Source organism: Parasteatoda tepidariorum, chromosome 5 (assembly GCF_043381705.1).
Source record: "Parasteatoda tepidariorum isolate YZ-2023 chromosome 5, CAS_Ptep_4.0, whole genome shotgun sequence".
In the NCBI taxonomy this organism is placed as follows: domain Eukaryota; kingdom Metazoa; phylum Arthropoda; class Arachnida; order Araneae; family Theridiidae; genus Parasteatoda; species Parasteatoda tepidariorum.
In genome coordinates this window covers 59,279,764-59,302,371 of record NC_092208.1, presented here as the reverse complement: position 1 = coordinate 59,302,371, position 22,608 = coordinate 59,279,764, and the positions used below count along the sequence as shown (strand labels likewise).

At 28.6% G+C, this 22,608-nt stretch overlaps 1 protein-coding gene across 1 annotated transcript in view; it reads right to left on the bottom strand.

The window, feature by feature from the left end:
* Nucleotides 1-7,396, bottom strand: part of LOC107440528 (protein phosphatase 1 regulatory subunit 14C) — a 65,178-nt gene extending 57,782 nt beyond the window's left edge. The window contains exon 1 of the mRNA XM_071181505.1: nucleotides 7,264-7,396. The gene's annotated coding sequence lies outside the window, so the exon portion shown is untranslated. The remainder of the gene's footprint in view (nucleotides 1-7,263) is intronic.
* Between the last annotated feature and the right edge of the window lie 15,212 nt (nucleotides 7,397-22,608).

The window sequence follows — 22,608 nt, the reverse complement described above, 5'->3', positions numbered from 1 at the left end:
TATATATATATATATATATATATATATATATATGTGTGTGATTGTGTGTGTGTGTGTGTGTATATGTGTGTGTGTGTGTGTGTGTACATACATACACTTTCAAGAGGCTAACACAGGCATTTTTCTTTTTTACTACCCACAATAAACGATAGCATTTTTTTGTAATATAATTCTGTAATTCAAAGCAAAAAGTTATGTGTAATCGTTTCGAATTAAAATAAAACTTGTACAACATTCTTCTTTCTTAAACTTTTCCCTTAATGTTAAGAAAAATTTTGCATTTATATGAAATAGAAAATATAACTAATACACTGAAAGAAAAAGTACCAGAATATGCAAAAATTTACCTTGTTTCTGGTTTTATGGGAACACCAAAAAGCACGGTATTTTTTTTACTGAAGAGTTACGGTAATGATTTCCATAAAATTAACTGTAAAATAGGGTTTCGTAATCTCTACTAAAATTTAGTAAATGTAGCAAAATTTTATAATTTTAACATGATGTCTTTAAGCGTGGCATAAAAAAAAACATTTATTCGGTAAAATTTACTTTCCAGTTTTGTATTTTTACTAAATGTGTGGTAATAAAAACTATAATTTTGAGAATCAGAATTTTCAGGGAATCATTACCATATGAATGGCTTAAATACCGTGTGTTTTGGTTTTATTACCAGTATTCTGTTTTTTTACCTGATATGTCTTTACCATGTAGTACGGTTATTTTACCAGAATTGTTTTTTTTTTTGTGTACAAGGAAGGACTTGAAGAAGAAAGCAAAGATGAAACAAAAATAATAATTTAGTTCTAATATGTGTAAAAATAAATTCACATTTTAAAATTCGTAAAAATTTAATGTAAGCGATAACACTGAAGTAAATGTTATCACGCTTAGGAATAAAAAAAATTAAATAAATTATCGCGAATAAAAGATATTTATGAATTTCCGGAACTAAAACGTCAATTGTAAATACTTTTTAATTAAGCATGTGTATTTTTTATTGCATTTAAATGAATACAAATCAATATGAATCTTTAAAGAGCCTTCGTAAAATATTAAGTTTTAAATTCATCTCTTAAAAATGTTTGAAAAAGACTGTAAAAAAATTGCATTAAAGCTATTTAGAATGAAAATTTAAGATTAAAAAAGACAATGATAAAATAATAATAAATAATATTTTTAAGAGAAAATAAAAATGGTTAACGAAAGATTGATTTCTTAATACTCATTATTTTTAAGATATTCAAGTTTAAAATAATAATGTAAATTTACTTAAACCCTTTTTTCCACTTACTTATTACAAATTATTATTTTAATTTCTCCTTACGTTATTTATCAAACAAAACAATATAATAATGATCTGATGCTTTTATTTTTAAAAACCTTCTCAAAAATTCGATTAAATATCCAGTACAAAATGAAGTTTACATATAAATGATAACAGAAAAATCCAAAATTTAAAAACTAAACTACAAATGAAGTATTTTTACCCTTTCCAATGGTCTTAAAATTTTAACTTTACAAATGACTTAACTCTTTTTTTCTTTCTTTCTCTTATATATCCTAACAAAATAACTTATAAGATTGGCACTAAATTTCATCAAGTATTGCATGTTTTATATTAACCTCGGCAATAGTTTGCATGCATTTATATCCATTTCTTCATCGCCTCTCATCTTTAATAGGTTGATTTTTCTGATTTCTTGCTAACTAGCAAACCCTGCTAAACTCACTTTTTCACGATTTTCTCTCCAACAATTTTTACATTACGACAGCCAAAAATCTATTATCGATATAAACTTGAAATGTTATTATCAATATAAATTTAAAATGATATTATCGATATGAACTAATATCGATATAGCATATATGATATAAATTTGAAAACAATTATAGCGATTCTTCCACTCTAATGTAAAGCACATCTAGAGAAAAATATATTAATTACACGATTAAATAATAATTAATTTTAATAAAAGTAATAGTAAGTTTTCTCACAATCGGAACAATGTGATGGGAAAATTACTTTATACCGTTCTTACCTTATTGTTGAAGGAAATAAAATAATAATAATAATATTAACAATTTTTTGTTATTGAGAACTGTGGATCACAAAGAACGGGTATCCAACTAATATGCAAATAAATTAAAAAAAAACATCCCTAACTGGGTACCATAAAACCGATATTCTAACAGTATATACCAACATCTGTAATTTGGAGCCATAATAACTCTTTAGCTATGTAGTTTATTTACATAAACAACCTATCTATTAAACCAACTATTTAAATCAATTGATAACATAAAATAGATTCATAAAAATGGTAACTACTCGTTATCAGCAAAACATATATATCAATTGACAAAAGCTTTTCTAAAATTTACATTTCTAACAGATTTCGATGAAGTTATTCTAACTCAAAATTAAATGGCCTTTGAATGTTATCCCCAACTTACATTCTATGCAAATTTATGTCATTGTAATTATTTATCTGCATGATGGTCATGTTTTGTATTTCAATAAAATCAATTCGTTTTCAATGAGATGTAGAACGAGATTATTGTCACTAATAATAATATCAAATGAAATTATTATTAGTGGCATATGTTGATGTAGCCAGATCTTTCACCTTGTCACCTATGCTAAATGTCTCAATTTTGCGTATTGTTATGCTCGATGACAAGATTACTAGGAAGAGTTATTAGTCAATCAGACCTTCGAAAGTTTCGTGTTCTGAATATTTAGTGATTGAGTTTCAAACAAATAAAGTATCAAATCTATTGAAATAAATGTTTGCTAAGTTATTTTCGATTTAACTAGTTTCTACTTAGTCTAGAAGGTATTTATTTATATTCGTTTGTTGTTTTTACATGAGATACGTAAGAGTAACGATCGAGATAAAATGCGTTGTAATGTAGATAATATTATATTAAAATAAAGGGATGTGTGTTTCAATACTTTATAAGAGGAAATTGAAATTAAAATGTACAAATAAAGTTTGTGAATTATGAATTTAGTCCTGAAAATACATAGAAACGAAACTATTTTAATAGGTTCTTTTTTTTTCCATTTATTAAGTAGTATGACTTGGTTAATATTCTTCTTAACTTCACTGAGAAAAAAAGTATGGTCAAAACTACAGGAATATGGTATAATTTATCGTGTTTCTGGCACTATGGGAACACCAAAAAGCTCTGTAATTTTTAACGAAGAACTTTAGTTATGATTTTGATAAAATTAAAAATGAAATATAATTTTATAAAATTAAGTAAATGTTGTAAAATTTGGTAATTTTAGTCTAATACTTTAGACCATGGCATAAAAACCATTTATTTGGTTAAATTTAATGTTTGTATTTTTTCCAAATGTGAGGTAATAAGAAAAGCAATCCCACAACATCCAGTTGTTGGCCAGGAGGATCATGGAGGTTAAGGCCCCATGGAGATTTATTAAGGAGAGTTAATGACCAACTGCATGATTGTGGCAGTGTGGTCAGCACTGCACGCATTGCCATCTTTATTCCCCAAACAAGCTGGTACCCAGAGATCTGAAGATGAAGCCGCAACTGGGGATCGAACCCAGTTGAACCCAATGAAAGTTCTGTACCTTAGCCTCTGAGTTTTCGTATCTCAAATGTGTTGTAATAAGAAATTACAATTTTGAAAACTTAAATTTCTGGTAAACTGTTACCTTATAGACAGAAAAATTACGAAATGAATGATTGAAATACCGTATATTTTGGTTTATACCAGGACTATGCTTGTTTGTTTGTTTTTTTCCTTATAAGAAATGTAATTATTATACGTTAATTTTACCAAACTTTTTTTCTCAGTGTAAAATTGGAAATTCGCATCATTATCAAAAAAATTAGAAAACCGCGTCGTGTACAACTAATACAAAGGATATAAAAACATGCGAAAGAAGAAAAAAAAGTGGGTTTTACAGACATTTGCCATTAGAATTTCTATCTTTGCTCTTAAAATGCTGACAATTTCTTGAATGTACATTTAAATTTTGAGAAACATCTGCTACAACTCATTAATTTAAATACCCCTGTCATTTTTTTTAATCAAAAACATTAAAACTACATGTTACAACTGTTATACCCTGGCAACTTGTGGGAGGTAATTTACTGCAATTGAAATAACATCGCATCCGAAGTTTTCAACTAACCAATAGAGTGTTCCGAATGAGGCCGGGGGGGGAGACGAATAAGGATATTTTATACAATTCTACTCTGCATACTAAATCATCTAATGAAATATGTTTCTTAGCTTGAATAAAAAGTTATATCCACGCAAGAATTTATTACTTTGGTATTTCTGTGGAAAAATGAAAGTACTTTAGTTATGAGGCAAAATAAACTGTTGCCACCGGCCGCAAGGCGACTAAATATAACAAGTGGCGATTGAAAAATTATCGGCTAGTCGCCACCCGAGCATCCCTTTTTTTTCGTCGAAAATGCACCACATTTACATTTCATTAATGTTTTTTAATAAATATGGAATTATTATGAATATTTTATAATATTCTGAAAATTACTTTACACATGTTTCTTAATTTATTTTCCTTTTTTTTAATTTTAGAAATGATCTTATTAAAGTTTATCATTTTTTAAGAAATGCTTCAAGAAAAAAAAAGTCTAACATTATCAATATCATCAGCTTTCTTTTATCTTTTAAAATGTAATTCATGAAAAAGTGGCTACATGCTTTGAAAAGTAAAACGCCGCCCAAATGAATAAACAGAATTATGAATGAAAATGATTTAATGAACGGAAATAATTTATAACTCATACTAAATTATATTGCATGGCGGTTTTTCGTAAATTAGTGAAAATCAAACAATATATTAAATAATATAAGAGCATTTTTTCTTCCCTTAATTTTCAAAATCTCTTAATTTTGAAAAAATGCATTTTCAAAATCTAATTAAAAGACACGAAATTTCTTTGAATAATTTTGATGATTCATACCTGACAATTAGCTCAAAGTCATTAAATATTGGTAAAAAAAGTATTAAAATTTATAAATTCGTACGCCAGAAATAAAATGAATTTCTACACTCCTTTGCAAAAAGTTTAACAGAAATCTTTGTTGGCCATTTGAGCACCCGATGAATTTTTTTAAAGGACGGCGAAAAGGGGGAAAATAATAATTAAAATATTACAAAAATCATGCACAATTTTTCTTTCTGAAATATATACACGAGGGCATGTTTTCGCAAACAGTTTCAATAATTTAATTAAAACCTGTTGAACCAACAAATGTTGACAAAAATTTATACTTTTAACAATATTTGAATTTTAAAACAAAAACAAAAAAAAAAAGATTATACTATTTTTAAATACCTGATTGTGTTAAATGTTACGAGCACATAAGAATAAACAGTGGGTATCAGTGCTGTATATTTTTTCGACTGTATATTTTACATTTTAATCCTTTCTTTGTTTCTTCAATTAACCGAAAAAAAAATATTAATTAATTATTGCACTAAATGAAAATTGGAACTTTTGTGCTCATTTTATGAATCGGAATAAATTTAGTACAGCACATAACAAGCATTACTAATAATTATTTAAAATAAAGGAAATAATTACAACAAATAATAATTTTTGGTATTTCAGGAGAAGCAAATGCACATTCTTGACACCCTTTGCGGGCGCCTATTGGTAGATTCTTTAACCATTCCACAGCCAAACTTACATAATTTCAGAATTTTTAAAAAAAATTAAAAGCTCGTTTTGAATTTGTAATATGTGTAATAATTGATTATTCTTTACTCCATTAAAAATATTTTAGATCTGAAAGTAATTAACTGTAATTAGTATTTCCATGAGAATTAAGATCATTTTTCATGAGTATCATTTTCATAATTAGTATCCTTTTTATAGTTTGAAAAATAAATTTGTATTTAAAAAATAACAAATTTCTCTAATTCTAATTATTTTTCATTTCATTTTTTATTATTGTTATTGGAAATTTTTGTGATATTATAATTTTAATGTTGTGAAATAAACTTACAGTAAGGCTATTTGTATAGACATTTCTTTTATTTACTTGAAACAAGCAAGGGCAATTCGTTTATGAATTATCATAATTATGACCTAATTTTTAAATATATGGATATCATATCTTTTGAATTATATAAATAAACATAAAACGAACGTTACAAGTTGATCAACAAGTTATAAAGTTGTTAAACAAAAACTTTTGACAATACCTAAAAAACTTTAAAACTAACCAGAAATAATTTCATTGTGGGGAAAATAATAAATTCGTTTAGAGATAATTTTTGATATTTTTTTATAATTCTTTAGAGTTTTTTTTTAATTACATCCGTAATAATAATTACCATTACGTTAAATTATATTGGGTTGCATCTCTTTTTTTTCTTAACCTGTTAAAGCCTGTTAAAAATTTTAATATGGAATATAATAATTTGAAGAACGTTAAATTGGTCATTAAATAATTATTAGGCAGCATTAAATTAACATTGGGAAACATTAAACTAATTTTTAAACTCCATATTACTGAAAAAAAATAATTAAACTGGCATTATTCTTTAAACAACACACCTTTTTCCTAATAAAAACAAAAGAAAAAAAACTTGATCATTTATAAAACATATTTTAATATTAATTTTGGAAAATCTTAATGTTATCGATAACTTTCGCACAATTGAATGGAAATTCAATTAAACTTCTAAATTCAATAAGCAAAAATAAAAATATTTAAATTATAGCAAAAATAATAAAATTTTAAAAATTACTTAAAAATTTAAGATTATAAATTTCTATTAATTTATGAAAAATGTTCCAAAACAAAAAATGTTTTAAAACAATGAAACTTTAATTTATAAGCTTTTTGAAAATATTATTAATAATGTAGCATATCCTGCAAAAGACAATGCACCATGATCTGTTAAAATCTTAATAATATATTCGCCTATGTTTTAAATAAAATCCTAATTATATCCTTAAAGAATTATAAAGTGGGCGTAGAATTCGATAGAAAAAAATATGTTTCATCATATCCCAAGTTCATCAAATAATAATTCCAGGATACCGGACACTATTCTTGACCGTAACCTTTTACAACTGCCCACGCGACGACACTAAGTATTCATTGACAGTATGCAATCATAAGTCGCATGGAATTCTTTTCCTTACTTAAGTCGAAGCAGCTTCTGCTTAATGACCGTTAATTGCAATCTATTATCCACTGCAGAAGGAAGAGAAAAGAGAGGAAAGAAAGAAACCTTACCTTGCTGTTGGAACTGACGGTGTTGTGTTGGAGATGCGTTGAAAGAAGTAAGCGGGTGGAAAAAAAGGTACAACCGAACGGATCAGAAGTGAACGACCTTCTGGTTTGTTTGGTCCACCAACTTGGCCTGCGATCGGCAGTTTGAACTTGGAAGTCGTGTATTCCCCTGCAGGCAGATGATGGAACAACATGGTCAGCTCACTGTGTTTGTGGGCATTTTCCCCAATTGTAGGGAAATGGGAAGGGAATTAGTTAATTGTTTCTCCGTTTGGAACAAATGCTTTGTTTCATTTTCTCATTCAAATTAGAAAACTTTTAAATGCAACTTCGACTGGCAATTTTTTTAACCAGTCTGATTATTAAATTAATATTTAATGATTTGGCTTGTTGAAGTTAGGATTAAATTTAAACTGAAGAACAAATTAGAAATCTTCCCAAGTAATCAAGTTTAGTCTAATTTATATTAAATTTTAGCCCTTTTCTGGCGAAACATCTTATATTAATTCAAAGAAATGCTATGAAACTCCACTACAGCTCGGCACAGTAAAATGACCAGAAAGACTCGAACAATATAGCACTAGTTTCTAACCAAAAGGACTTGGGTTAGAATTGAGGAGTGAATTTTAAAAATTTACTTTCAGTGTTGCTAGTTGCTTTAGATTTGGTGGTTGTAGGTTTTGATGAAGTGCTTGAAGTTTGTTGAGTAACTTGAGACGATATAGATTCTGTCTAGGTAACAGAATTTTCAGTTCCGTTTTTCGTTCTTCTATTTCTGTTCTGTCGTACTGTATTCTTATAGATTTTAATGCTTTTCACCTACTATTGTAGGTTTTGGTTGCGAATCCTAGAAGTTTTGTTCACTTTAGCTTCAAAATAAGTTAGAGTTTGTGTTACATTGATATTTAGAATTTGCATTTCTTGTTTCCATTTACGACGGATTCGGGAATTAGCAGTATATAGTTCAGTACAACGCGCATATCTTTCAGCAAGGTTGCAGGTCTTGCAAGTATGATCAGATTGACCATAGAAATAGCAGATATCTTTTCCTTAATAGTTACTGATAGAATGATCTCTTTTTTTTTGGCATTTAAAAAAGCATGAACGGATGGGAATATATGGAAGAAATTAAACATTATACTATCCTGCTATCAGAAATATAATATACTTCTCCCAAACTCGACATAAAACTGACAAATGGATCTTGGGAAAGTCTCATCATAATCTTTCCTGTGTATCTAACTCAAAATTGGTTCATATTTCTACAAAGATTATTATAGCCCAGTTAGTTTCAATACTTGACATAAAAGTTTCCCTGTCTCCTCAATTCTGCAAAATTTCGAGGATAATGTCAATATTTACTTCATATAATTATACTATGAGCAAATTTAATTATACTCAAGAGCAGATCTTCACAGTCTGAAAGGTTTCTCATCCAGCTGAAAGTAAGATATATACTAATTAACCTCCGTAAGCATGAACAAATCTCAGTCTTTACGATTCTGCCTTTTTGTGACTGCCACGAGTGATCATTGAATATTTTTTTTAAATACTTAACTGTGAGTTAGTTGTTTTATGCCGCGAATCACGCGTTAAATAATAAGTAACTGCTAGACTTAAAACATCTTAAAGTACAAGTAATTTTTCAAGTCCATAAGATAAAATTAAAAAGGTTGTGTCGTTTAGGAAAAAATCTCTGTCTTACTAATTTAATCACATTTTAATCGATAAATGTAATTATCACTAATTAAGTCAAAATTACACATTTGAAAAGAAAAAAAAAATATTTGTGCACGGTACATTATAAAAAGACGTTAATACCCAGAATAATTTTTGATGTCTCAATCTAATTTCCACGTACTAAGACTCAGTTTTAACGAAACGTTAATAATGCTAGTGAATAAGTGAGACGGTACTATAAATTACAATCAGACACAAAAAACGTCTTTTCTCTGAATAAACATACATTTTTCTCGGCGGCGTAGATGGGGTGCAACCGAAATCTAGAAAATAAGGTTCCAATAGTTTAAGGAGAAAAATTTCAAGTTTAGACTCCTTAATATAAATTTCACTTTTTGCGTATTTCGCTAGATCGAAGTAGTTATACAATCAAACCATAGTGAACCTTCAAGGGACCGAAATTTTGGTTCACTATAACCGGGAGTTCACTATATCCGTTACTCAGGCAATTTAACTAATGGTTCCCAAACTCCTCCCTTTTATTACACATTATTCAAATAAATGACTGAAAAATATTATGTAGTAGCAAAAAATGTGTTATTTTTCATTACTCTTCGTCGTGCGTACAAAAGAAAATTTGTAATTTTTAGCTGATGATCAATCCTCAACATCAGATGGAAACACTTCTTGACTCTCAGATAATTTTTCCTGAATTTCTGCTATTACGCTTTTTAAACCTGTCATTCAAGCATATAAAAGTAGTCTCATAAAATCGCTTGACAAATTCATCGACATTTGTCCAGATACTGGAAGATTGCGGCTTCTTCGAATATTGAACCACTTCAGTAATGCTTCTTCAACATCCTTGTGATCTGCTTTTTTCAACTTTTTTCTGTAATCTAAATTTTTTTCATGAGCAGAAATTATTAATTGCCTATTTTTCCATATGTTACAAGCTGCAAATTTGGATAGTTTATATTCCCTGCAAATATCAAATTGATTGCATCCAATTTCAATTTTTCTGATTATGCCCATTTAATCATCAGTGGAGAACGTTTCACGCTTTCTGATAGCCACAATTAAATTTGAGACTCTTGTTTGCAGACTTTTTTCAACTGAATTGAGAGCAAAAAGGAGTTGAAACGAAGGCCTTATCAACACATATTAGTGTCCAACCCTTTGACCAATAATGAATAATTACTCATTCCCTCTGACAGAAAATGCATATTGATACCACTGACACCTTACAGGTACATCAACTGCCTGGGTTGGAAACATCTGCTTGGTTTGTTTAGGGATTGGAAAGTGAGATAAAAGAAGCAAACAAGAAAAAATGCTTCCCCTCTATAGATGGTTTTAAACATTGGTATATGTATTTATTTTGAAGTAGAAATTTCAAAATTATTACCAAAAAAATGAAGAAAAAAAATCAGTCTAAGACAGAAAAAAGTTTATTATATCCAACTTCCTCTTTTTTCTTTGTTTCACTATATCCACAAAAAATAACATTATACGTGAATAGCAAGGCACGGGACCGAACATTTCGTTCACTATATCCAGGAGTTCACTATAAACCGTGTTCACTATAGCGGAGTTTGACTGTATTTATATATCTACTATATCGAAAGACACGAGTTTCAATATTTCGTTGTTCGAAGGACTTTTTTGTTGCTATTTTTGCGATTATTTCAAGTAAAACACGAAATTCCATTTTTATTTTTCAATCAACGCTTAGAGACTGATGCATAAGAAGAAGCACCATGATTGAACGATGTGAAGAGTTTTACCCTTTGCAATTTGCACTTTTAACCAATCCATAAAGCAGTCGCCTTAAACCTACAGAATGAGAATTATTGTAATGCCAAAAATGTGCGAATCCTTAAGGAAGATGTCAGAACTCAGAGCAAAGTTCTAAAATAATTCCAGGAAGTTATAAAATAATTCCCTAAGTATTTTTTTAGAAATTCTTAAAAATGCCAAAAATTGAACTGTCTTTTCCATTATTATAGGGTAGTGTAAATAGTTCGCGAGGGCAAACCAACCGGACACCTAAGTTTGCTAATCTATAATAATGAAATGAAAAGTTTGTCTACCTATCTGTGTGTCTTTATTACTCCAGATCCGTTAGTGCCGGCGTCCTGAAATTTAGACAGTGAGGGGTAATTTTAGCCCTCAAACTCAAAAATCCTTACAAATTTTCTACGAAATCATTCGGGAGAGACGTTTGAAAAGTGGAATTTTCTAATTGGTTTCGAGCCCAACCCATTGATATAAATTAAAATGCAAACGATTCTGTTTGTCAAATATTTTAAAGATAACATCAGTGGTGTTTGCTTGCTTATAGCTTTCATTAAATAAAAAAAGGAGTTTATTGCACATTCTTTAGTATTTAATTTTTTTATACGTTATATCAGATATAATAAATGATTAACGTGAATGTGGTAGCATACGCAAACTGCGTGAACAAATCAGCAATTCTCAAGTTATTTGTTTAATCTGTTTATGGTTATGCTTGAAAAAGATGTTTCCATAAAACTAAATAATTTTAAAATTTGCGGTATTTGAAATAAAAAAATAAATAAGTTGTGCACTGAAAAGCCTTATAAATGGAGAAATTGTTGTGCTAATACATTTCGGAGAAATATAAAAAATCACCGTACTATTATTGATACCAATGATGCTTGATTATTTTCAATACTAAGTTCGAATTGAAATTAATTAATATGCTATGTACTAAAACGCAAAATCTATATATATATATATATCTCCTACACGGCGTCAAAAGAAAGCTTTTTTACAACTCCCCGAATGGCAACGCTAGGAAATCGACCAATGATTGCCGCTGAAAATGTCACATGCCAAATCTAGCTGAGGTGGCTCAACATATAGCGCTTTTAAAAGCGGAAACTGAAATAACCAGAGAGAGCATTATCAGCTGCGGCAATCTCATACTATTAAGCTAGGCAGAAGTGAGTAGTCTTTGTCGATAGATCTCTATTTCAGTATTTTGTCGAAAGAGCTTTTTTTCAAGAATTTGTATATTAGGAATTTATTTGACGATTTTTGATTTATGTCACGAATTTATTTGTTTTATTATTGTTATTAGTTATTCATTGAAAAATGAGTCTCAGTCGTGCTGTTTCGCTTTAAGATTTTACACTATGGCACATTTCTAATAGGTTTAACGAATTACATGTCATTTATTCGAATTCAAATTTATTTTAATGACTTAGTATTTACTAAAAAGATGTAACTTTTTTTTGGATAAGTTGTTATATGGATTTGAATGATTGTTTTGAATTCTTAGAATTTTGTGCATTTGCAATGTACCTAAGTTAGTAGCGAGCGAAGCGAGCTTGGTTTGCGAAGCAATCCATATAAGATTGCGTAGCAATTTTCGGGGGTTGGCGAACGTTTGCGAGCAGGGGGAGCAGACCACTAGTTAATGGATAATTGGTACAAATATATGTAGAAGCGTAAAAAATCACCATACTATTAATGACGCCAATGATGTTGAATTAATTTTGGTAAGAGGTTCTAATTGAAATTTAAAAAAATCTATTTACTTAGCTGGTGGTACTTAATTGTTTAGGGAAACCATACAAAATCGTCAATTTTGGTAATTGACACCTTTGCTATTATGGTAAATAGTGCAATTTCAATATACAGTGTGATTCTAAAAAGATGGGCAAAATTTTAGGAAGTGATAGTACACACCCAAGCAAACATTTTTTATCAAAGAATGCATGGTCGAAAACAAAACGCAAAACCACTAGAGGGGGTCAAAGTTTATGTTCTTATATGAGACAAAAACACACAAAGAACGATGATGTTAAGTTATTAAAGCTAATTTAATGGCATGTGATAACAATAAGTGTTCAAAACAGTGGCCGGCAGCGGCTATGCACGCAGTACAACGGCGAAGAAAAGATAGGCGAACAATCTGAAACACACCAGGCATATTATGAACTTTCCCTGAAGCGGCCAAAAGCTTGGCGACAAGTAACGCAGCGCAGTAACTCGCAACAGGAATGGAGCTTTCACGTTTGCATCTAACAACTTTCCAAATGCGCCAGCACCTTTGCGTTTTATTTTCGACCAAGCATTCTTTGATGAAAATTGTTTGCTTGGGTGTGTACTATCGCTTCCTAAAATTTTGCCCATCTTTTTAGAATCACCCTGTATGTAAGTACTATGGAAAGAAGTTTTTTACGAGCTCGCGAAAGGAAAAAGTACTTTTATTGTCGCAAATGATGCTTACTTAGTTTTAGTAATAGTTACTGAAATAAAAACATAAGTTTACTAAAAAGCAAAACTAATGAAGCAATAGTACTAATTCATTTAAGAGAACGTATAAAAACCTAACTGTTTTTGAAGCCAATAATTCTTAACTAGTTTTTAAATCGCCATTAATGCCAATTTTGGTAATGGGGGCTTTTTGGTATTGCGGTAAATGGTGCAATACTACATACAATTATATATATATACACTATAAAAAGAAATTTTCTACGGGCCCTCGAAAGAGAAAAGAACGGAAGAAAAGAGTTTGATTGTGGTAAATTTTGAATATCATTTGAATTGGTCTCGACAAAAACATCACACCAAAATATACTGAATACAATTAATTTATTATGATGGGATGAAAAACTAAGAACGTTTTCTTTTTCTTTAAATCTAATAACGTAAAACCATTTCAGGATCAAAAAAAAAAAATTATTAAAGAAATTGGAACTACTTTAACTTTATTGTGTTTGTATATTCCTTTTAGTTTAGTGCATTTTTTTCGTAGTTAAACACTGATTGTTTACTTTTTCCACCCCGTACGGAGAACGGATGATCAGTTAGTCAAAAATAAAGTTCAGAAAAAAATAATAATAGAAATAATGCAAAATTGTATACTATGATGAAATTTTGTATTTGAGAAGCAATAAGTTTATTTTTAAGATAATATAACTCTAATATAATTTTCTTTGAAATAAGTTCAAAGAGTTCGTAGACGATTAGTCATATTATTTAGTTTAGCTTCAAAACAACTAAGCCCTTTCATAGAAAAGCAAGTCTAGTATTTAAAATTCGAGAGTATTTTAAACATTTCACAATCATTATAAAGAAAATTCTTTTTCTTTATGTCTAGAATCTTTTTATTATTATTCTTTTTTAGTTTAATAATCCTAACAAAAAATTACTAAATGGGTTTAAAGTAGCTTAACTGCCTTACTGTTTTAAAAGCATTTATTATAAGTTAAATTTTTTAGTTTCCTTTTCTTAAAAAAACAAAAAAGATTATCTTAGTATAGAATACACTTGTCTGAAATGATTTTAATTTTTTTTAAAAAATTATAGTACCTGAACACCTGTCTATCTTGTATGTGAATTTTAAAGTAATGTTACAAAAATAATTACGATAATTATTCATAGGCACTGTAAGAAAGGTCAAATTCATCAGTGACCTTTAGTTTGTCATTAATGACCTTTGATTCTGGGCGATCATGTGGATTAATTTTTAAGGTTAAAGTTACTTGTACCAAATTTGACGAACCAATCCGATATTGTCTTCTGCTTATAAAGAGTAGATCCAAATACACTAACAATGTTTCTTCCAGTATGCAATGATGTAGTTCCTCGTAAGAATACATACTTCATAAGTGCGAATTGCTTGCTTATCTATTGTCAATAAAATGATTTTTTAAGAATATTTTAATATTTTTTGAACTTTTAGTAATGATTTTAAACAAGCAAAATGTGTACATTTTAAAATAATTGTAAGCCAAATAATGCGCTAATAAGGTTGACACTATTACATACTACGAATTTCAATCTTGACGACCATTAGCATTTACTCTTTGAAGTGTTGCGAAGTAGCTTAATTTTTAGAAACTTGCATTATTATTTTACTCATCAATAGGCTTTCTTTTGAAGAGATTTCCAAGCAACTCTCTGGTTGACAATGGTCCTCCAGTTCTTAACTTTTAGGATTCCAAAATCTTTCTCAACTGCAACTGCCTACGCAGTTTGGGTCTTTTTCTGTATCCCATTCTTTATGTGATATCCAGGTCCTTAAAAAGTTATAAATTTCTGCCTAATAAACTTTTCCATTAGTCACTTTATGTTGCTCGTCCTGAAAAAATTTCTCGCTCAAAGATACCCAAATAAACTTATCAGATCTATGGTCTGTGTCTCAGAATCATTGACCAATATAACCTAATATGAGTTTCATATAACAAAAATTTAGTTTTTCTACAGATTAACTGTGACTTAAAAATATCTCTTTTGCCAGTAAAAGGATTATTGGCAAACATTATTTAGTTTCTTATTTCTGGTAAAATACTGTATTTTGATAATTAGTTTCTAATCTTTAATATTCAAAGCTAAGAACAGATTCAAAAGTTTAAGCGCCAAAGGAAACATTACTTTTTGCTAGTATTTTGTAAAATTTTTTCCAATGACCATAGCAAACACGGAAACATTATCTCAGAACTTAACCATAAAATAAATCATCCTTAACTAACTTAAACATTAATAAAATTATGAATGATGCAGAAAAGAATGGGTAACAGAAAGCAATTAAAATGTATAAACAGATATTAGTTATAACATGACAACACATGAATAACATATAAACAGGTTTTAATATAGTTTATTTAGTAGAAGATATAATATTTAAGTGGTTGATTTATTACACTCTGAAAAATAAACAAATATGATAGCTCTGTTGTATGTAGGTTGTTGACTTTTTTTCATGGTGGTAGCAAAATGCATTAATAGGTTTAATAATTTTGAAAATGAATGTTAACGGCAATTTGATCAGTTTCGTTCCATCTGCCTTTAAGATATTCAATCTGAGACAAAAAAATAAACGTTAAACTGATGAAAAATAAATTTTTTAATGGATGGTCAATGCCCATTCTCCAGGTAGAGCCAAATTCCTTAAGATTTTTTAGAGAAAATTTAACAGATTTTCATGAATTATATTTGCACAATTTTAAATTTTCATATATTTATAAACATAAGGAACAGATTTTCTATTTAATTTCTGGCACAAATTTTTTTTCACTCTACAAAACGTAACAAAAAGTTACAATTTCTTTCTTACAAGCTTAAAATCAGTCAGATTTTGAATCGATTATCAAAGATAAAAAGTCTATCGAATTGAAATATAGAAAAGGAAAAAACTTGTTTCAGAAAATTCAAAGAATTATCTAGAATTATTTATTAAACGGAACTGAAATATTTATTGAAGTAGATAAATAATGATATGATGATAAACAATGATGATAAATAATAACTAAGAAAATGATAACACAACTAAATAACTTTTAATAGATGACCTATAACAGTTACAATGTGTAATAACAGATTGAAAGAAATTCCATGAATTTTTGTGCGGCCATTTGTTAAATACTGCCAATTGCTTATACTTGTTCCAGAGGTAATTGTGAATTTCCCTGAGAATTCCAGGTTGACCAGTAGTATTTTCGAATTTCCCGAGAATTCCAAAATTTTCCTGTTTCCAGTCGGAAGGTAACTTGATGTTGTTAGTTTTAATCTTTATGGTTATATCATTAAATGTTTTGCGAAACTTTCCTTTTGCCTATTGAGTTTTAAAAATTATGAGAAAAATAGCATATTTTTCTCAGGAAACTTTTCGCTGTAAGATTAATTTTTAAAAAAATAATAGAATAAAAAGCTTTAAAATTTAAAAGAGTCAACAAATTTTTCTGTTAACTGGGAAGATCCCTCCATTTTGCTTTGCACACCAATTCCCGGAATTGCTTCTTATTCAGCAGTTTTTCCCCCTTAAAATGCAGAACATTTCGTATTCAAAATATACAGTTATTGCAGCTTTATGTAAGAGCATTTTGTTAATATGTTAATCGTAATGAAATACACGATTACCTTGATTTGAAAAATAATATCTGAACGTGAACAAATTAATCAAAGGAATAAGAACTACAGATTGTATGACTTAATTAGAATAAATAAATGAGAAGTAATTTTACTCGTTATAACTATTCATATAGGAAACGGTTTCTAACGCTATTTATTAAGTTTTTTTTATTTTTAAAAATCCCAGTCTAAATGTAAATGGCAACATGTAATCCCGATTTCCCTCTTTTTTTTTGAGGGGGGGGGTATTTTTGATTGACATCTAAACACGCTCGAGTTCATACAATTTAAGAAACATACACCTCGGGAGGGAAAAATAAANATTGTAAAGAATAGATCATTTAACAGTCTCAATGTAATAACAGATTGAAAGACATTCAATGAATTTTGTGTGGTCATTTGCTAAATACTGTCAAATGCTTATTCCTTTTCCAGAGGTAATTGTGAATTTCCCTAAGAATTCCAGGTTGACCAGTAGTATTTTCGAATTTCCTGAGAATTCCAAAATTTTCCTGTTTCCAGTCGAGAGGTAACTTGATGTTGTTAATTTCAATCTTTATGGTTATATCATTAAATCAGGGGCGGATTAAGCTTACGCGGGGCCCTAGGTCTTTCAAATTTTTGGGGCCCTTAGATTAAATTTTCTTCTCGTATATTTTTTATTTATTCCAATATAAAAGTATTTATACATCCTTTCATTTAAGAAAGCATTTTTAAAATTAATATAAATAATAATAAATTAAATTTTACTTTATTTTATTAAATTAGAACTAAAAAATAATCATAACATTTTGAAAAATCATTGTTTTTTTTTAAGTTTATTTTCAAAAAATCCATTTTAAGGGGGTCCCAGGCCATGGCCTAGTCTGGCCTAATGGGTAATCCGGCCCTGCATTAAATGTTTTGTGAAACTTTTCTTTTGCCAATTGAGCTTTAAAAATTATGAGAAAAATAGCTTATTTTTTTTTAGGAAATTTTTCGCTGTAAGATTAATTTTTAAGAAAATAATAGAATAAATAGCTTTAAAATTTAAAAGAGTCTACAAATTTTTCTGTTAACTGGGAGGCTCCCTCCTTTTTGCTTTGCACACCAATCCCCGGAATTGCTTCTTATTCAGCAGTTTTTTCCCCCTAAAATGCAGAACATTTTGTATTCAAAATATACAATTATTGTAGCTTTATGCAAGAGCATTTTGTTAATATGTTAATCGTAATGAAATGCACGATTACCTTGATTTGAAAAATAATATCTGAACGTGAACAAATTAATCAAAGGAATAAGAACTACAGATTGTATGACTTAATTAGAATAAATAAATGAGAAGTAATTTTACTCGTTATAACTATTCATATAGGAAACGGTTTCTAACGCTATTTATTAAGTTTTTTTTATTTTTAAAAATCCCAGTCTAAATGTAAATGGCAACATGTAATCCCGATTTCCCTCTTTTTTTTTTGGGGGGGGGGAAGGTTATTTCTGATTGACATCTAAACACGCTCGAGTTCATACAATTTAAGAAACATACACCTCGGGAGGGAAAAATAAATTTGCTGCAACAATCCATAAATATAGTCTATATTTAAAGCTAAAAAAAAGTCACGAAAAAGCACTTAAATTTGCAATACAGGACAAATTGGAATTTTGAAACGAAGTTCACGTTAGGCTTATTAAAAAAAGGATCTTTCAGCATGTCAAATGTTTACTCCGTAGTTGCACTTCAGCGGACTATGATATTATAGGGAAAACATAGTATGTTTTCCTTATAAGTTTAACAGTTACTATAATTCTCGAACTAATTGTGGATTCTTAATTCTTTTTTTACTTCGTCGAACTCTCTGTACATTTTCTATATACCTTCATAGTTTCAAGTTTCTAAATGTTATAGATTTTGTGCAGCCAAGCAAAATGTTACGTGAAGTAAAAAAAAAAAAAATTCGCCAAATAATCATATCCAGGAATTGAAATTGCAATCAACTTCCGAAAAATTTGAAATTTCAAAAAATAAATAAATAAAGAGCTTGTGTTATATAACAAATATGGCCCTTTTAGCATGTTAATATTTCTCTTGTCTTATTGCTATAAACACAGTACTCCAATCGCCTACGGGCATCATCTCAGATGAAGAAGTGGAGTGCCCGTTCTGCGGGCAGTTACTTCATATTACACCTCAGTCTAAACCCGACTATAAGTATATACTTACATCGACCAGAGCTTCTGCAACAACTCAACTCTGTAATTGCATTTCTGTGACCAGTAGAGCAACCTGCATGGTATTTTTTTCTCTACAAGTATAACAATTAATAATTCTCAAATCTTAAATTTTTTTATTCCATTGCACTAACTGTGCATATTTCATTACACCCTTTGTAATTTCAAGTTTATAGTTTCTGCGTAGCAAAAAAATTTAACATTATATTGGACACTGTTAGTTGAGTTCATTATAGAAGCTAATATAATAATAGTAATTCTTGACCTTAATTATTGAGAAGAACAAATTAGTGAACATTTAAAATCACAAATAGTAAAATTTATTAAAACCTATACGTAACTGCTTTGATTTTTAATAGTCCGATATTTCTTACACTAGATAGGTAGACTTGGTGAGACTATTGTTAATGTGCTTACTTTTAGTAATAATTCTATTTGAGTAAATTATTGTAAAGTTAAGATTATAAAATCATCATCAATGACTCGACAACCCAGGGTGGACCTTAGCCTTCTCAAAAAGTTTTTCCATGCTAAACTTTTTCTTGATAGTGTTTTCTAGTTTTTAGGAGCAAAAGGTCTTTTCCTGCGCCATCAATCCATTTCAAATTCGGCTCGCCTCTTTTCCGTGTGCCAACTGGTCTGGCATTAAAAACTCTTTTTGTGGTATGGTCTTCGTCCATTCTGATAACGTGGACTGCCCATTTTATTCTTTTTCGTTTAATAAAGTTAATAATGTCAGGTTCATTATATGAGTGATAAAGCAAGACTATAAAATATACGATTTAAAACATGGAAAAATATAGTAATTAATATTATTGAATTATAGCTGGAATGCCTAAGAATTTTAAATTTTTATAATACATGAACTCTGTATCTTACCCACCTATCAAATTTAAAGTATAAAACAAATTATATATGGACAAAAAAAGCTTGATAAATTTTTCTACTCATTTTGTATTAGTTGTTACATAAACAATTAATTTAAAATAATTCAATTAATTAGTTATTTAAATTTTAAAGTTCATTTGATAAATTCTCTGTCCTGTTTTCTACAAATTTCTAAATTTTAAGTTTCTAAATGTACAGTTTGTGCACAGTATTAAACCGCAAGAGTAGACAAATTTATTTTAAAGAGACATAAGAAATTAAAGTGTACATGCATTTAATGCACATTAATATATGTGCCTAAATTCGAATTGCTTCTTGCACATTGAGGCATTTGATTTAACCTTTGTAAAACTTTTATAATTTTATGCTAGAAAATGTCAGATAGCAGATATTTAGTTAAAGTGAAATGATTTTAAAAAAACTTCAAAACAATTTCCTTTAACAAGCTTGAATTTAATTTTAAAAAAATTTTAAAACTTAAAAAAAAATAAAACGATAAAAAAGTTTTTATTATTTTTTTTATTCATTTCTTAGGGGCTTTTTTTTTTTACTTGGTTTTAGGCTGTATCAGACATTATTTAGAAGCACTTTAGTTACACTTAGAAGCATTACTTAAGAAAATTTTAATTTAAGTGAAGCAAACAACATAACCTTTTTTGTATAAAATTTTTGTTAACCTTTCAAAACAAAATTTGTTTTATACTACATGTTAAATTAAGCCCATTTATTACAAAAATATTCTTTAAGTGAATGTTTTGTGAACGATCATAAATTTTAATTTTTAGAAATCACGCTGTATATTGACTCAGTAAATTTTGCAACCAGATTTCTTCGTAAAATCTAAACTTATTTTCTAAAATAAATTCACAAAATTATTACAAAAAGTAGTCTGTCATCAATTGCTGAAACACTTTTTTTTCACTGTAAATTATTAATATTTTTGATTTATCTGAATAAAATAACACATTTAAAAATACTTAGCTACAATGCAACTTTAACACTTTTCGATACCAAAATTACCTGGATTATCACTATACTGGAATGAAAGCAATTTTTTATATCCCACAGTGTTCATTGCTTTAAGGACAAATAGTAATTGGAGTCATATTCAGGGGACGATTGATCCAAACTAATCTCATTTATTTTTTCTTGGCATTAAAATCTATTTGTAATAAAATTTTTAGCCTAATCAACAAATGGCTTTTTCATCGCCTTCCATGTCAACAATGATTCAAACACTATGATCATTCTTATGAGGATAAGTATTTTTCTTTGACCAAGTACAGCTCAGGTGTTGCAATAATCATATGAAACAAATTTTAGAAAATGATTAAAAAATTTTAATGATTGATACACAACAAAGCTAAGGAAAAGACCACAGAGTGTCTCAAATGTTCAAAGTCCACTCTTTCAGATTTCCCTCATACAGTAGCATTTAGTCTTTTAACTAAACACATTGCTTAAATGTCCGGTATTTAAAAACAGGTCTTAAAGAACTTATTAATTACAACTTATGAATTATAAGATTATTAACAAACACATTGTGTTAAACTCTTTTACTTCAGTTGTATTGGGTAGGTAGGTACTTTATTTACATCGTACTAGAGCTGCACAATGGGCTGTAGGCAACTGTCTGAGAAACATCCCCGAGATTGATCCGAAGACATGCCATCACAATTTCGATCCCCTGCAGAGGGTATTGGAAAACAAGACAAAGGATAATGGCCAAATTTCTGGCATTTGAATAAATATATGATACAGTACGACCCACTTATAATTATTACCGATATAAAGAGATTTCCTATTTAACAAGGAAAATTAAATCTCTTGTTCAGTATGATGTTATACAAGTATTAGAGTATACTCTTTTAGCAAGAACTGTTTTTTTTGTTTTTTTTCTCAAATTTAACATGGGTAACTAGTTTAAAAGCATGAAATAATAACAGATGTAAAGAACTTTAAAATATAAGTAATAATTATTGGTAAAATCATAAGCAAAATTATTGGTAAAATCATGTCTACTAGATTGTTTTGATTTGTTATTTAAACAAGAAAAAACAAGAGCAATATTAAAATATTGAAGATACATTTAATGACGTCAAAAATCAGTTTGATTGAGGAAATTAAGAAGCATTTTTAATTTTTATTCACAATCAAATTGCTCTTGATAATATTGATCCTACTTCAATGTGATTGATGTTGATAATAAATCAGGAGATTTAATGAAATCTCTTTACAATGATTCTAATGTTAAATATTATGGGAAGTTAATTTGACACCTTTATAATTTGACCTCATTCAATCAATCAAAGTGATATTGAATTAAGAAACAAACCTTGTTAACAGGATATATAAATATTTTCATTCCAATATTTCATAAAGAAATTTCTAAAATATTTTTGTCAAAGTTAATTTTAATAGCTTGAACTTTAATCGAAAGTGGTAAATTGTTTTTTACAAATTTATGAAATTAAAACAAATAAATAAAAATAAAATATTAGTTCTGTAAAACTAGAAAAACTGTAATGAGATTTTAAGGTATAAAAGTAATAAAATTAGGTTCAAGACAATTATTAAAATTAACCAAAGATATTTTTGCGCAATAAATAAGACTTATTGCAGAAAATAGAAATTGTCAAAATATTAATCTTAGTCAAAATATTTTGAAATAAATTAAGAAGAATA